The sequence below is a fragment of the Furipterus horrens genome, unplaced genomic scaffold (genome assembly GCF_987537825.1).
Source record: "Furipterus horrens unplaced genomic scaffold, mFurHor1.1.pri manual_scaffold_10, whole genome shotgun sequence".
NCBI classification, from domain to species: domain Eukaryota; kingdom Metazoa; phylum Chordata; class Mammalia; order Chiroptera; family Furipteridae; genus Furipterus; species Furipterus horrens.
The window spans coordinates 48,429,924-48,446,572 of NW_028327180.1; the positions used below are offsets into that span (position 1 = coordinate 48,429,924).

Here is a 16,649-nt window from a genome sequence, read left to right on the forward strand (position 1 = left end):
CCACAGCCCAGGGCCCTCCCCTGGGCTCTCAGCCAGCCTTCCTGCAGCTGCAGGCTTCAGGGAAGGGTGGCTCCTGTTTATCAGTTCTTCCCACCTTAGCCTGAGGAAATGGGCGTCTTCAATGGGTGTGCTCAGGGCCAGTTTGGACGTCCTCATTCTGGGTGTCCCATGCCCAACTGAACACCCCACATTTCACAGACGTTGGCCATGTCTGGGTTCTAGTCACTGCTCTGCCACCTCAGGTTAGCCTCAGCTTCCTCACCTGAAAATGGGCTGTGTGTTGCTACACTGGGCTATAGCTCCCTGCAGGACCTGGCTGGGGGTATGCCCAGCACTGCACCCCGTTAAGGAGCTGTTGCCAACATTGTTGATGATATCAAAACATGGGCTGAGGGGGATACCACTAGAAGGGAGGTGCCAGCACATTCAGGATGTGCCTCTGTAGCTGGCTACTCTTGGATGAGCGGCGAGGCCACTCAGAGTCTCTGGAAGACTGGGTGAGAATGTCTTGAGACCATTTGAACTTGGCTGTGGTCATTGTTGTGTCTAGGATATGTCCCTCCAGCCAGGGAAGGGCCTACGCTACTGGGTTACAAACACATTTCTGAGAGGCAGGGCCTGTGAACCTCATCTTCCAGATGAGAAATAGACTCACTGGCATTTGGGGAGCCGCAGCAGGATGAGAACCCTGCTCAGTCTGCCTCTGCCCCCTCCTCTGTTGCCAAGATTGCTAACCTGACCTTCAGCAAATGGCTGTCTGGTCTCTGTTGTTTAAGCCCTGTCACTGTGCATAGGCCTGGCTCATTGCTGTTGAATGAGATGGTTCCTGGGAACCCTGGAGGTAGAGGAAACTAGGGGGCAAAGAGGTAGTTTCCTGCCCAGTGCCAGCCAGACCAGTTCAGAAAAGCTAGAATCCTGGGCCCCCTGGCCAGGCACATTCAGGGTGCCCATAGTGGGGTGTCAGTTGCTGATGCCAAGGGCCTTTGCATGACATTGTTGGAAGGATATAGGAAGGTTGGCTGGCACCAGCCTGCTGACAAGCAAACACAAACCAGAGCGCAGCCAGTGTTTCTGGCACCATCAGGATAGACAGCTGGGTGCTAGGCCGCTGCCCGACCCTTGCCTCAGTTGGCACTGGCCCTGGGGTACTGTGGGACTTTCCAGGAGCTTGCTGCTTCTCTCTCAGGGCCTGGCAGGTGGGTGCTGTGAGTGGGGACTCCTCCAGCATTAATATCTCCCTCTTTGGGTGACAGGCCACATCCATAATTGGTCTCTGTCCACATTCCATGAAGTGCTATTTACAAAAAGACCCCAAGACGCTTCCTGAGCACCTGCTGCAGACCAATACAGTTGTGAGCTTTACTTTCATTCAATTTATTAATGCTGCCATCAATGCTGGGAGGTAGTTGGAGAAACAATCAGGGAGTTTGAGTCAACTTGCTGAAGACCTGTGTCCAGCAAGTCAAAAAAAGCAGGGATTCAAACCCAGCCCTTGGCTCTTCCAGCAAGGAACAAGAAGTCACATGAGGATATTTTCTCATCTGCAAAGTGGGCACTATCACCACCATCTGGAACTCATGTGATGACATGGTGTTTGGGAAGCACCAAGCCTGGCAAGGAACTGACACTTCAGTAGGTGTTCGGCAGACTCTGGTTCCTCCTCCAGAGGAAAATGGAGACCAGGGCCTTGAAGTTTCAAGGAAGAAAAATGCTAGGAGGTATGGGAGAGGAGGCGGGAATATCATAGGAATATCAGGAGCCAGATGGTGGCCTTAGGCTAACGACTTATGGTATGAGCCCAAGTCATTTCTCCAAGAGGGCCCTTTGAGACATCATGGATTAATCACATACCAGGAGCTAGTACAGCCCTGAAATGTGAGTCCTTATTAAGGCTTAGCTCAGCCTTGCTTCCTCCCAGAATTCCCTGGTTCTGAACTTGATCTCCACCAAGCCCAGCCTGCACCTGAAGTAATAAGAGCCAGTAATGGGGAACATTTGTAACCCTCTCTGTCCTGGAGATTAAGGCAGTCAGAGAACAGGGTGGGCCTTGGGGGAGGTTCCAGTGACAGCAGAGCAATAGATGACAGATGGCTCCCCAAGCTGCTGGTGTCTATCTGCAAAGAATTCCATGAACCACACCTCAGGAGCTGAAGCTCACAGGCCTGCTGTGGGTCAAACGCTTTCACCAGAAGGTCAAGGCAAGGGCTGGCTTGTAAATTCTCCAGGTGTAGGAATTATTGTCCCATGAGGAAACTGAGGCTCAATGTGCCCAGGGTTGTGCAGTGAGTGGGTTAGTGGCTGAACAGGAATTGGATCCCGAGTCTCTCAGGTCTCCAGTGGCTATTCTTTGACACTTTTTTTTTACCCCCTTTCAAAAAGCAGACTGCTCTAGATTCACACCCATATCCAGCCACTTAAGTGCTTTGTGATGTCAAAGAGCTTGACCTGTCTGTGCTCATTTCTGTAAAAGGGGGCCAAAAGTTGCTTTGAACTCATGGAATTATAAATAAGATTAACAAAAGGCTTACAATTCACAAAAGGCATATCATGGATTGGAATGCCATTGGATCGCGGGACAGAAAAGAACTCAGAGAAGTCAAGCACTTACAGAAAAATCACAAAGTTCGTGAGTAGGATTCCACCTCTTTCTACGTCTTCACACCAACCCAGACCTGCAGAGGCGAGCCTGAGTGACCTCCAGCGAGTTCGCCCTCTCTATGTCGTTCGCAGGGGAATAGCGGGGAGTGCAGGGGATGGAGGATTATCCACGAATCCTTCGGCTGTGATGGCTCAAGTTCTACACAGCCTCAAGGGACCTCTCGCGGGGTGTCGAGGGCACCTCTGGCCTCCATGCTCGGGGCTAAACACTGCACCTTGCACATTCGAGCACAGACCGTGGCGCACCGCCCATGGCCCCTGCAACTGGCCACCGGGCCTGCTGGTCTTCGATTTCGCAGCCAGTCCCCTTCGCCCTCTGGGCTACTCCCTCCGTTCCACTCGCGCCAGTCGCTCTAGCCACCTTGGAGCCCCGCTCTTGTTCTCTCGCGATTGGTCGTCAGGGATGCCTGTCTTCTGACAATTTTTGCTTGCCTCCAAGCCCTCACCTCCCAGCACCTCGCACCCGGCAGGACCGCCCTAGGGACCCAAAGCCTCTCCGAACAGCCCCGCCTCTACTCCTCAGCAATTGGCTCTAGGGATGCCCGTCTGCTATAAGCTCACCAATTATCGTCGTCTTTACCACTGATTGGTCATCACTCAGCCAATCGAAGGGTGCCATGGACCTCCCCCCCACCGGCCGCGCGCGCTGGGGCGTGGGCGAGGCGGGGCCGTGGTGGCTGGAGGAGGTGGCGGTGACGGCGACAAGTCCTAGCCGGTGAGCAAAAGTGGGGGGCGCAGGGGGGCGCAGGCGTTGTGGGGCCAGTGCCCCTCAGCCGTGCCAGGGAGAGGCATGGCCCTGTCATGGGTCCTGGGGTGGGGGCGGACGAGGCGCGACGTGACAGCAGCGTAGTGGGGGCAGGAGAGGACGAAGCCCCCCCCCCCAACTCCCCCGTGTCTGATGTCCCCTGGGGGCCCCATAGCTGGGTCTGAGCCCCTCACCGTCATCCCACACACACTTGACACCGCGTCCATTCTCGTTGACACCCACACACATACCTGAGACTGTCCGTCTCGCTGACATCCCCGGGGGCCATGTTCTTAGGCACCCCGCACTGTTGGATCTGCACCCCTACACGCATCTAAGTCTGTGTTCCCACTTATGGTCCCCCTCACACACCAGACACGGCGCCCCCACTCATGGACACTCCTGTATCTCCTGAGACTGTCCCTCTTGATGATACTCCACACCCTGAGCTGTCTTCCCCTTCATCTCACTGCACCCTGCCTCCACAACTGGGCCTGCACTCCCACACCAACACCTGAACCTGTGACTCCAAACTCACGGCCCTCTACTCGCAGCTGGGCCTGTTGGTATTCCTTCACTGACTGCTGACATCCAGGTCTGTGCCTCTCTCCCTGCCCTTACCTTCAGCAACTTGGGTCAGGGCCCTTAAGTACTCCCCACTACCACCACCTGCCCTATGCCCCTAGCAGCACGCCAGTCGCCGACATACTCCTGCTGGTACTTCTACATGCACCTGTGCTTGTGCCCCTCTGTAAACCTCAACACCGCACTCCTCAGGCCCTCCAACATCCCAGACCTCGCTATCTGAGGATCACTGCACCTTCCCCACTTCAAGAAAAGCTCACCCAGATGTTATCTTTTCATTTATGATAGTCTATAAAGTGATTTCTTGGCTTAGAATAATCCCATCCCAGACAAAACCAGAATTACCTCCATTTTAATTTTAATTTAACAAACCTAAAGTGACTTGAATTGAGGAGGCAGAGCTCACTCCTACATAAGCATTACTGATCCTTCTCTGTGGACCACCCCCATTTTTGCTTAGGTTGGCAGGGAAGGGGACACCCCCCCTATTCTCCCTGCAGCTGTTCTTCAGGCATCATGACTTTGACTGGAAGGGCCACTTCTAGTTGCTGCTGGAGCACCAGTCTCTGAGCCCTGGGGTGGGGGTGGGGACCCTGAAGAGCAGGGCTTCAACACCTGGGGTGCTGCCTCTGGCAAAGTCATTTAGAAGGTAGTGGCAGGGCCTCTGGTCCCCACTCTTGCAGACTGAGGCCTGCAAAGATGATACTGGAATGTGCCAGAGGGTGGAGGGTCATGTCACTTTCAGCTTCTCCTATAGAAACTGAAGCCTTTGGGGTTTTCTGTCCAAATTCTAAAGGAGTCATTTAAAAATGTGTGCGTGTGTATGTATATATGTAGATGTTATGCACAGATATACACACATTTATATATATACATATACTGTATACATATTATATATATACATATGTACATACATGCATAGATTTTGTATATACATATGCTAATATATAAACTTATATAAACTGACTAGGTAATTGATGTACATGATTAAAAAAAAAAAAACAGTTGTAAAAGGCATATAGTAAAATAGGCAGGCCTTCCTGTACCTGCACTCCATCCCCCTTCAGAGGCACCATGGTTAATTTCTTCTGTTGCCTAGGGGATGGGGGACGGAGGTGGGGGAAGTATATCCCCTGCCCCTTTTAAACCACTGGTAAATTTGCATCAGATTTTATAAAACAGGTATGTTGATTTTATATGCAGTCTCTTACTAAGTTGTCACTCATACTTCCTTTTACAAACCGAGCTGCACTGAACAGATAGACTCATGCATGGGCAAATATGTCATGAACGTGTATGGCACATGCACTTTGAAACTTCCCTGACTTCATGGAGTTTACATCCAATGCAGCAACTTCCTAGGAGTGGCCAGGGCAAAGGACATGTTCATTAAAATGATTAATGTTCCTCCAAAGAGGCTCTGAGGTCAACAGTCTCTCAGCTGTGAAGTTGGAATGCCTTTTTCCTCCTCCAGCATCCAGGATTTTTTTAAAAATCAAGTATTCTGATCTGTCCAATATGATAGGTAAAAATAGCCCTAGAGATTCTTTTGAATATTGCTTCCCTGCTTCCTATCTCTTAGGGATTTTGACCCATGTGGTGGTAATTAAACATTAGATTTGTTTCTCTCCCACAGTTAGACTAAAGTTCAATTCAAGAAATATTTGTGTTCTTCTGCAAAGCTCAGAAGGAAACCTTGGGCTTGGTGGGGCATTGCCCGGAGTCCCAGGAGGACACACCCTGAGATGTTGGCGCAAGGTACCTTGACAAGCATGAGGTACCTTGATAAGTACAATTGGCTAGGAGAACTATTTAGCTGTTGCTAAATTTTTTTCTACTTGGATCCAGAAAAATAATGAGGGTGTCAGATGAGATCTAGAGAAGTCAGATGTTAAATTTGGGAAGCTGTCTCAAGATTCAGTTTTTGGCGATTTCCCATTATTGGCGCCAGGTGGAGGGCATCATCAAACTGAGGTCAGGCCTTTGTCCTCATACCATCCTTTTTTTTCTTTTCTTTTCTACTTTGCCTGTTAGACGTTAGAGGAATACCGCGATGATCAGAGCTATTAGCTTGTTTGGGTTTTATTAACTGCTTAACAAAAAGTATATGGTATGCACATGAAAAGAACTAAAGTAGAAGGAATAATGAAACACTCAGCTCAAGAATTAGAGCGACCCTCCACTTTCTGCAGCCCGTCCCCGGTCACTGTGCTATTTTTAAAATACACTTGTCAACATTTATTTTCTTCACTGAGTATCTTTTGCTGCAGCTGAGTGCTAGGATTTCAGGGTCTCAACAAAGTTCCCCGGAAGTCAGCTTTTCCTGCTGAAGCTCTGCCAGCAGAGTGCCCTTGAGGTCCAGAAGGAGAGCCATGACCTCAGGGCCAGGGCGAGGCCACTAGCCAAGGGATGGGTCAGCACTGGGAGGTTTGGTCTCAGACTCCTGCCATGTGACTTTCCTGGGGTAGCTGTAACAAATTACCACAAACCAGGTGGCTTAAAATAACAGAAATTTATTCTGTAGTAGTGGAGGCCAGAAGGCCAAAATCAAGGTCTTGCCAGGTGCTATAGACTGAATGTTTGTGTCCCACCCTTAAAATTCATGTGTTGAAACCTAATTCTCAATACGACAGTATCAGTAGGTGGGACCTTTGGGAGGTGATTAGGTAGTGAGGGTGGAGCTCAAACAGGTACATTGATTTTATATGCAGTCTCTTACTAAGTTGTCATTAATACTTTCTTTTACAAACTGAGTCGTACTGAACAGATAGACTCATGCATGAGCAAATATGTAGTGATCATGTGTGGTGCAGGCACTGTGACACCTCCCTGAGTTCATGGAGTTTACATCTAATGCAGCAACTCCCAGTGGCCAGGGCAAAGGACATGTCCATTAAAATGAATAATGTTCCTCCAGAGAGGCTCTGCGGTCAATAGTCTTTCAGCTGTGAAGTTGGAATGCCTTTTTCCTCCTCCAGCATCCAGGATTTGTAAAAAATCAAGTATTCTGATCTGTCCAATATGATAGGTAAAAAACAGCCCAAGAGATCCTTTTCAATATTGCTTCCCTGCTTCCTGTCCATCTCTTAGGGATGGGATTATTTCCCATATAAGAGAAACACCAGAGAGCTCCCTAGCCCCTTCCGCCATGTGAGGACCTGGGGCGAAGACAGCTGCTGACTCTCAGAGCTTTGATCTTGAACTTCTAGACTCCAGAACTATGAGAGATACATTTCTGTTGTTTAAAAGCCACCCCATCTGTGCTATTTTGTTACCTCAGCCGGAACAGACTAAGACAGCAGGGTTGGTTCCTACCAGCGGTGCTGAGAGAGAATCTGCCCTGGCTTGTGATGGCTGCTGGTAACCCTTGGGTTTTTGGCTTGCAGCCCCATCACCTTGCTCTCTGCTTTCGTCTCCATAGGCCTTCTTCCCTGTCTGTTTGTGTATTCTACTAAGGACACCAGTCATCAGACTTAGGGCCCACCCTAAATCTAGGAGGATCTCATTTCAATATCCTTAACTAATTACATTTGCAAAGACCCTATTTCCAAATAAGGTCATCTTCTGAAGTTCTGTGTGGATATGAACTTTGGGGGACCCAATTTAAGCCCTACAGTTGTTAAGCCAGAATTCCCATCAGGACGTTTCTTGAGGAAGTGCTTGTCCAGCTGCCTCCACCATTTCTGGTAAGACGAGGCCAGCAGGAACAAAGTACATTTCCCAGCCTCTCCAGATGGCCCATGTGGACAGTCCTTGTGTGCTCCCTTGATCACCTGCCTCCCTTTCCTTGGGCAGAGGCATCTGCCCAGAGCTAGTAAGGACCCAGAGAAGTGAACATGTATGTGTCAATTTTGCTTTTTGCCACCCCTCAGCAAGTGCTTACTGAGAGCTTGGTCCTAGGTCCTCCCACATTTACAAAAGGGAGACCAAGGCTCGAGGAGGCCTTTGCCCAAAGACATGCAAGGAGAACATGGGGGAGCCCAGACATATGTAGGTCAGTCTGAATCCAAACATGTAGCTGTAGCACTGTGCTTTCAGTTGCTGTTAGACACAGATGTTTTTAAACCATGCCAGAATGCTGCCATCAGTAGGGCCTCCAGGAGTGGAACAATGCAAAGCCTCATTCTATAATCTAAATACAGTATTTGGGTGCTGGGGCTGGGGACAGGTGCAGAGGAGGCAGAAACACTGAGGCTCAGAAGGGAAGGGTATATGGATGTGGATCAGACCCTCACCAAGTGATTAGGGCAATGTAATTGATTGGTCCTGATCAGAGGCTAGGGTGCTAATTTAGGGGTCCAGCTAGATTCCCCAAGATCTGAAGCCATTAAGGAGTTTGCTCAATGGCAAAGCTTTGTGAGCAGAGAGAATGAGCGAGCCTGGACATATGAGACCCAAGAGAAAGCTGAGAAGGTCCTGAAGGACCTGAGGGACCTGACCTGTAGTGCTGGTGAGAGACTTAGAAAAGGCCAGCAGAGGAGAGGGCTCATGTGGAGGCTGCTGTGGGCTGGTGTGGTCAGCAGGCCTGGGCTAGGAGCCTCCAACGCCTGTACCTTCCCAGCCGTAAGATGGGGACCTGAACTAGAGACAGGCCTTGAGAAGCGTTTCGAGGCTTCCATGATGAAATGTGCCCTGCAGATGTCAGAGCTATCGCTCCCTCTCCAGGCCCTATGCCTTTGCCATGGGATGAATCAGAAAGTGACTATGTATGTTTCAACTGAGTACTAGTTACAGTCATACTGACTCAAGACTCATTAGGTCCTCTGTATTTGTCAGCGCAGCGTGTCTCCTCCTTGTCCTGTCTAAAGAGCTGATTCCTGGACCTCACTCTGGTGGCTCTGACTTAATCTGGGGTGGGGGCTTAGGGGCCCTGCACAAGTGTCCCCAGAGATTCTGGGGCAGGCACTCCTGGAAACACCTGGAGGAATAGTTCAGAGCTGAGGGAATATGTGAGGTCCTCCCCCTCCCCTGTTGTTGGCAGATCCCTGTGGCCTTGAGAGGAGGGGACAGGGTGGCACTCCTGGCTTGCAGCACTGAGGGGAGATGCTACCCACTGCTGGTCTGGCTTCAGCCTATGGCTGGTCTATCCTCCATCTTTGGGGGCTTCCCATGGCCAGAGCCAAATGATAGCCAGCCCTGAATATCAGTCGGAGACTGGGCAGTGAGGATGGTGTGGCTGGGTGCTTGGTGGGGAGCAGGTGCTTCCTAAATGACTACTCTTTGATGGGCAGTGGGGTACTACTATCCAAGCTTATTCAACAGTTTGGGGAGGAACCTGGAAGAGGGAGAGTGGGGAGGCCGGATTCCAGAAATCAGTGCTCAGCTCTTTCGGAGGCCCTGGTATGGGGTGTGCTGGCTGAATGGTGAGAGCTGGGAGATTGGCGGTAGCAGGTGGGCTTGCTCCTAGCCCTGTCTGACTCCTTATTAGGTAGAACAATACTTACCAATACTTGTGACCCATCTGAGCAGCACCAGTCTAGGAAGATAGTGACAGATGGGGAAACTGAGGTCTGGGGAGATTTAGTTCAAAGTCACATGCTGAACCCTGTCTTCTCACAACACCAGTGTGGCATGGCATGAATCCTGTACATGCTCTTACTGGGGGGATGAGGCAGAGATTGTGGAAGTGCCCTTCTTGAAAGGCAGGATCATGGACAGCAAAAGCACCTGCCTGCTTGCTAGACATGAACACTGAGCCTCCCTGGGACCCCCAGCCTAGCAGTGGAAACAAATGAAAAGTGGCCCCTCTCAAAACAGCAGAGAACCATAGTGTTCAATGAGAGACAGAACAGTTTGGGGAGGTGAGGCCAGGATATTTAGGATGGGCTTTGAAGGATGCAGAGGAGTTTGCCAGAATGAAGGGAAGGCAGCCAAAGCAGAACTCGGCATGTTCAGGGAATTAATTCACTCATCCACCAAATAATTAAGTAGGTGTGAGTACCATGCTGGGCTCCATGTGGCGAGAACACAGGCTTTGGGGTTTGCACATTACCCAAGTGCACCCTTTTAGTACCACTGGGTGCCTCAGTTGTTTTAGGTTACTCCAAGTGCAGTCGGCAACAGGTGTGGCAGCACTGTGTGCAAGGACTAACCATGATTAACCATGGCATGTTCTGGATCTTTCTGTACATGAATGCCTGTGTGTGTGATCTGTAGAGACTGTAGCATGGGGTTGTAGTGACCAGAGTTGCTGTGAAAGGCACACACAGAAGCAAATGCAGCAGGGAGAAACACAGCCGCCAGCTGGGCTGGGGTTAACAGGGAGCAGCAGTTATGTAAGATGCTTCGGTTCTCTCAGGCAGAAGTTAATGCCCGTTACTGGAAAAAGGAAAGTCCTTTATCAACGGGCAGATAAGATGTTAATTGGTTTTCGTTTACCGACACATTAAGGTATCTATTCCGTGGTTGCCTGTAAGTTCCATCAACCGAGAAATTGCCCATTTGTGCAAACATGTCCCACAAAGTGCGGCACACTGCCTTGCCATGCAATGCCCCCGCCACACACTGGCATGAACGGTGGCCCTGAGTAGGAAGCTTCCAAGACAGTTGGGTTTGAATATATGTATACATGTGTTCTGTGTGCATGTGCATGTGTCTGTGTATTATGACAGCCATGCACAGGCATGGCTGCAGCGTGGGGCTCAGAGGCTGGGCTCCCTAAGATCCTGTGACCTCAGGTTCAGTTTCTAGACACTGCTGTTCAGTCGATTATATTGCTGAAGTGGCCACCTGCTCCATCCCGCTTCACTTTACTGGAACAGAAATACTGTGTGAAAAGGTGAACGTTTGTTTACTGGGGCTGGTCTGCGAAATGCCACCACCTGTGACAGGCAGGGGTCGGAGGGAGTTGGCCCTACTGCACCCAGCCCCTTGTTCTCACCCCACTGCTGGGGAAGACACACGTGAATTCCAGTTCATGGTACTTGTTAAAGGTGCCTCTGGAGAATGCTGAGGCTGGGCTCACAGGGGTCACAGGATGCTGTGTCTGCTTGGAGATGCAACCCAGAGCTGGAGGAGGGTAAGGGAAATACACAGATCAGAGCTCTGGGAGATGCAGGGAATGGAAACCTATCCCAAACTGGCTGAATTGGAAAGGGGGGCTGTGTGGGCTCCAGGGCGGAAAAGTCCAGGTACTGCCCACACCTTGGGTCCCTGGACATCCCCAGTCTGCAGACATTGCCTTCCGGGTACTGACCTCAGCTCTGTGTCACTGCCCTCGGGCCAACTTACTTTCCCTTCCCAGGGAAAGAGGACTTCCTGGGCCAGGGGCACTCTCAAAAATCTTTTTGAATCCTGCACCTTGAACCAAGGAGTGTGAGCTCATGACCCGGACAAGGCCCCTCAGGTTGCCATGGAGTCCAGGGGAGGGTAAGCTCCCCTTCTCCAAGGTGACAGAGGGTGGAGGGGGTGGCTGCTCAGGGTGCTGTCTCCAGGAAGGGGACTGGATAGCCACTACGCGTGTGGCCCACTGTTCAGCTTAAACGCTCTCCAGATTTTTAGTTGTTGCCAAAATTATCAGCAGGTGTTCTCCACAGGTGAAGAGGAAGGTAAATGATAGAGAGTAGGGCCCATTGTCGTTCTGGTACCATTAGAGCCCCTGGAAGTTAGCAATACAGTGCTCTGTGGGCCTGGAAGGGGCTGGGCACATTTGGGTGTTTTGTTTGTTTGCTTGTTTGTTTTACGGTTTAGAATTTTATTTGTGATATAACTTGCATACAGTAAACTGAATAACTCCTGAGTATACAACTCAAGGAATTGTTACACATGTGTTCATATATGTACCCAGGCCTGCAACTGGCTCATCTATGCCCCTCCCTGTCATACCCCACAAAGATAACCCCATTCTGAGTTTTATTGCTGCCAATAAGTTTTGTCTGTGCTTGAATTTTTTGAATTGCAATAAAATATATACAATGTAAAATGTACCATCTTAATCATTTTATTTTTTAAATATTTTTAAAAGATTTTATTTATATTTGGAGAGAGGGAAGAGAGGGAGAAAGAGGGAGAGAAACATCCATGGGTTGCTTCTCATATACCTCCCAACCGGGACCAGGCCCAGCAACCCAGGCATGTGCCCTGACCTTTTGCTTTTCCGGCAGACACTCAACCAACTGAGCCACACCTGTCAGGGCCTTCTTAACCATTTTAAAGTGCACAGTTCAGTGGCATTAACTGCATTCACACTGTTGTACAACCATCACCATCATCCATCTCCAGTACTTCTCATCTTTCAAAACTGAAACTCTGTTCCCATTAAATACAAATTCTCCGTCCCTCTTCCCTAGTCTCTGGCACCCACCCTTCTACTTTCTGTCTAGGAATCTGACTACTCTAGGGACCTCATATGTATGGAATCATACAGTATTTGTCTTTTTGTGACTGGCTCACAAGGTTCATTCATGTTGTAACCTGTGTCAATGCTTTACTGTGTGGATGGACCATGTTGTGTTACTGCATGTGGATTTCACTTAGAGGAGTTCATTTGGCACACAGCCTTCTGTGTCTGGCTTCTTGCACTCAGCGTGATGTTTTCGAGGTTCATCTGCATTGCAGCACAAATTAGAGCTTCATTTTTATTATTGCTGAATAATATTCCACTTATGGATGGACCACATTTTGTTTATCTCTTTATCCATTGATGGACATTTGGGCTCTTCCACCTTCAGGCGTCTGTTACTGGTGCTCCTGTGAACCTGGTGTATAGGATTTGTTAGAAGACCTATCTTCAGTTGTGGTGTGTGCCCAGGAGCAGAAATTGCCAGATCATGTGGTAGCTCCACATTCAGCTCGTTGAGGAGCCTGCAGACTGATTTACACAATGGCCACCCCATCTGCATTCCTTGTGTATGAGGACTCTGCGTTTTCCGGGCAGGTTCAGGCAGACCTTGGCAGGATGAGTCTAGAGCAGTGGTTCTCAACCTTCCTAATGCCGCGACCCTTTAATACAGTTCCTCATGTTATGGTGACCCCCAACCATAACTAAAGCATAGTGATCACAAAACAATATGTAATTATATATGTGTTTTCCGATGGTCTTAGGTGACCCCTGTGAAAGGGTCGTTCGACCCCCAAAGGGGTCGTGACCCACAGGTTGAGAACCACTGGTGTAGAGTATGTGGTCCTGTGTTTGGCTCCAGATGGCTCCACAAGGACCCAGGAGCAGGTGAAGGGTGCTCACCTGGTGACAGGCAGAGCCAGCTTTGACCTTGTGACTCTGTCTCTCCAATTGCGCAAGGAGACACTTCCTTGACCTGTTAATAGGGGGAGGTCAGGATGTGGCCTTCCACCATTGGACCCATGGGGACCACAGGGATGACCATTATGACCTGCCCGTCAGGGAGTGATGAAGCCGGGATGAGTGGGTGAAGGAAGCGACACCTGGATAGGACCACACGGGTGGATTTTAGAGTGTTTTTAATTAAATGTAGTTGCTTTGTATGATTTGCTCTCATACCCTCCCTGGTGGTGTGATGAGATCAGGTGGTGCCAGAAATCCTGACAACCTCTTCTCCTTCAGGAAGCTTGGAGTAGGGTGTGGGGAAAGGCCACTCGTCCCTTATAGGGACATGAATGCAACTGCTGTTGAGGGTGAGGCCCTCAAACAGGGGCCTCCTGCCCCCACATTGGTGCCACCTGAGCTTCCCCTCCTGGAAAACAGCCCCACCAACCCCAGGTCTCAGGCAGAGGTTGGGTGGGCTCCTGAGTCCCTCATGAGACCCCACCCTCTCACCTGAGTGACCCCATAGGTGTCCTTTCTGGGTCTCCCTGCTTCTCTGCACCCCTTCCCAATGGCAGCCCACAGTGACCCTTGCCTCCCTCAACCCATACTCTCTTCCCCTCTCTCACTGCTAGTTCCAGCCCCAAGGCCTTTGCACTTCTTGTCTCACTGGCTAGAATGCAGCACCTACCAAACTCCTTGCCCACTCCCTGTTTATTGGGATCTCCACTCCAACACTGCTCCTCAGGGAAGGTGGCCCAGCCACCCAGTCTTGAGTCTGAGCCCCTTCACATAGTCATCTCCCTGTTTGCCTCCTTCATAATTGTGTCACTCCCTGGATTCTCTGCTTGCTGCATGAAGGCAGGCAAAGTGCCTATTCACTGCCGTGCCCCCAGAGCCGGCAGGGCCTGGCATGGAGACTGAATAATCATCCTCCAGGCAGCTGTTGGGCTTCAGGCAATACTGGTTGTCCTGGCGTCTCGTTGTCTTACATTGACCTGGAATTGGCCTCCCTGTGACTCCCTTGAGCTGTCCACAGGGTCCCCGCCCCCCAAAAGCTGCACCTCTTCCTGTGACAGCCTGTGTCAGTGTCCTGTGGCTGCTGTAACAGACTGCCACACGTGCAGAGGCTGAGAGCAACCCAGGTTTATATCTTTCAGTTCTGAAGTCAGAATCTATAATGGGTGTCCAGGGCCGCAGTTCGCCTAGAGACGCCAGGAAACAGTCCATGTCATGCCTTCTCCAGCTCCTAGAGGCACCTCCACGCTCTAGCTGATGGCCCTTCACCACCTTCAGAGCCAGCACTGCAGCATCTCCACATCTCTCTGAAGTCACATCTCTTCTGCCCCTCCTGCTCCCTCTCATGAGGACCTTAGGGTGACATTGGGGCCATCCTGATAATCCAGAACAGTTTCCCCCTCTTAGGATCCTTAACTTGATCACATCTGCAGAGTCCCCTTTGCTACATAAGGAATATGTTCACAGGTTACTGGGCATTAGGATAGACATCTTTGGGGGCCATTATTCAGCCCACCACAACCCTTTAAATATTAAACCATAGTGGTCCTTATGGCTCCCTTTTCTAGGACCATCTCCTTCAGTGTCAGGATAAGAGGATCCCAGGACCTTCAGCCCCTGCTCATGGGCCTCCCAACCTGGTCCTGCTAGTGGTTCCATTCCTTCTGTCTGAGGTCTTCTCACCAGGAGTGAAGGAATTAGTTCCCCTCAGTGCCCACCGCCCAGGCTCCAGGCCCCGAGTGCCCTTTGGAGGGCTGGGCTGGTGCAGGGGGCTGAGCAGCACAGTGGGCATTGGGGTGGAGGAAAGATGTGAGGCAGCAAGGACCAGGATGCATAGTGGGAACATGAACCCCACCCTGCACTGCCACACCCCTGCGCCTCACTCCCCCCTCTCCACCTCTGTCTACAGTCAGGTTCCATACCCACAGGCACACGTTGATGCCTACTTCTTGAGCTCACCAGATTGGCTCCTGCCACTGCTGGGATCTTTTGGCTTTGCCAGTGCCTTCAGGGGACCTCAGAGTGCATCCAGACCCTCGCCCTGCCTCGCCTGCACTGGAGTTCCTTCAGGGTAAGGAAAATTGTTCAGGATGGACATGGTGTTGAAGCCACCTGGGGGCTGGGCTCTGTGAAGAAGGATGTAGCCGTCACTTTGAAGCTTGGTTTTGTGTATGTGTGTGTGTCAAAACGGGAGTTCACTTGGCCCTTGGTCTGGTCAAGTTTCTCCAAGCTTAATTGCCAAAGTGGGGAGATAAGCCAGCAACACCCCAGTGGGTAGCAGCAGTGGTTACTACCATAGTGGTCTCAGGCAAGGACTCACAGTGCCCTGGCCTCCCTGATCTGTGAAGCAGCCCCAACACTCATTGGTTAAGACTGACTGGGCCAGAGAACACAGAGCAAAAGGATTTAGTCAACAGTATCTGCCATTGTGTAGAGCGTCTCTCTCTGGCCCAGTCTCATCCTACATGCAAGGCCAAGGATAGGCTGCAGGGAAGGCCTTGGCTTGAGGCCCCACACCTGCCGACCCCCAACACCCAGCTCCAAGGGGACGCCAGGGTCAAGATGCACCTGCCAGGAAGAGCACTGGTTACCCCATGAACTAGGCAGCTCAAATCCCTTGCACAGGGTCCTGCAGCTGCTGGTGCCCCCCCTCCCCCACCCCCCAGCCCACAATGCTGAGCTTCTGGCTTGGACACAAAGCCTGGACAGAAAGGAGCCAGGTCACTTGGCCAGCCCCTCAAATGCCACAGGCGTCCAAAATGTGTTTCCCTGAATGCTTTGGCACATCCCAGAAGCTCCTGCATTTCTCAAGGCATTTTTCCAACTTTTTTTTTTTTTGGAAATAATTTAAAACTTACAGAAAAATTACAAAAGTAACTGAGAGGCTCTGTATACCCTTCAACCTCGCTTCCCCAGCGTTAGCAGCTGTGTTGTCACATTAGGTATCTGAATTAGAAAGTTCACACTGATGCAACACTTGGACCTCATCTCCTGGCCAAATTCAGATTTCCCCAGGTTTTGCCCTAATGCTCCCATTCGGGTCCTGACTCGCACTTGTACTTAGTCCTCTGTCTCATTACTTAGTCTCTTATCCGTGGCAGCTCCTCAGTCTTTCCTCAGCCTTAACACATTTGCTGAGAACCTCTCAGTCCTTGGCAGCATGCCTCAGTGTGGTCTGTCTGATGTTCCCTCATGACTAGAGTGAGGCTGTCTGTTTTTAGCAGGGACCCCACACAAATGATGTTGTATCCTTCCCAGTGCCCCCAACATACTTCTGTGGGATTTTCCCATTCATTTAGTTACCTATGGAAATAAAGGAAGACCACTCAACTGAGAACAGAGTCTGCTATTCAGAGCTTGCTAGAGCCAGGGGGCCAGCTGCCACTCCTGCCTTGGCAGAGACTCAAGGCAGGCAGGAGAGAA

General features: G+C 50.6%; 1 protein-coding gene across 1 annotated transcript in view; it reads left to right on the forward strand.

Annotated features, from left to right (window-relative positions):
• The first annotated feature begins 3,313 nt into the window (after nucleotides 1–3,313).
• The window catches only part of SLC25A42 (solute carrier family 25 member 42), a 35,904-nt gene continuing 22,568 nt past the window's right edge, over nucleotides 3,314–16,649 (forward strand). The window contains exon 1 of the mRNA XM_090290046.1: nucleotides 3,314–3,373. The gene's annotated coding sequence lies outside the window, so the exon portion shown is untranslated. The remainder of the gene's footprint in view (nucleotides 3,374–16,649) is intronic.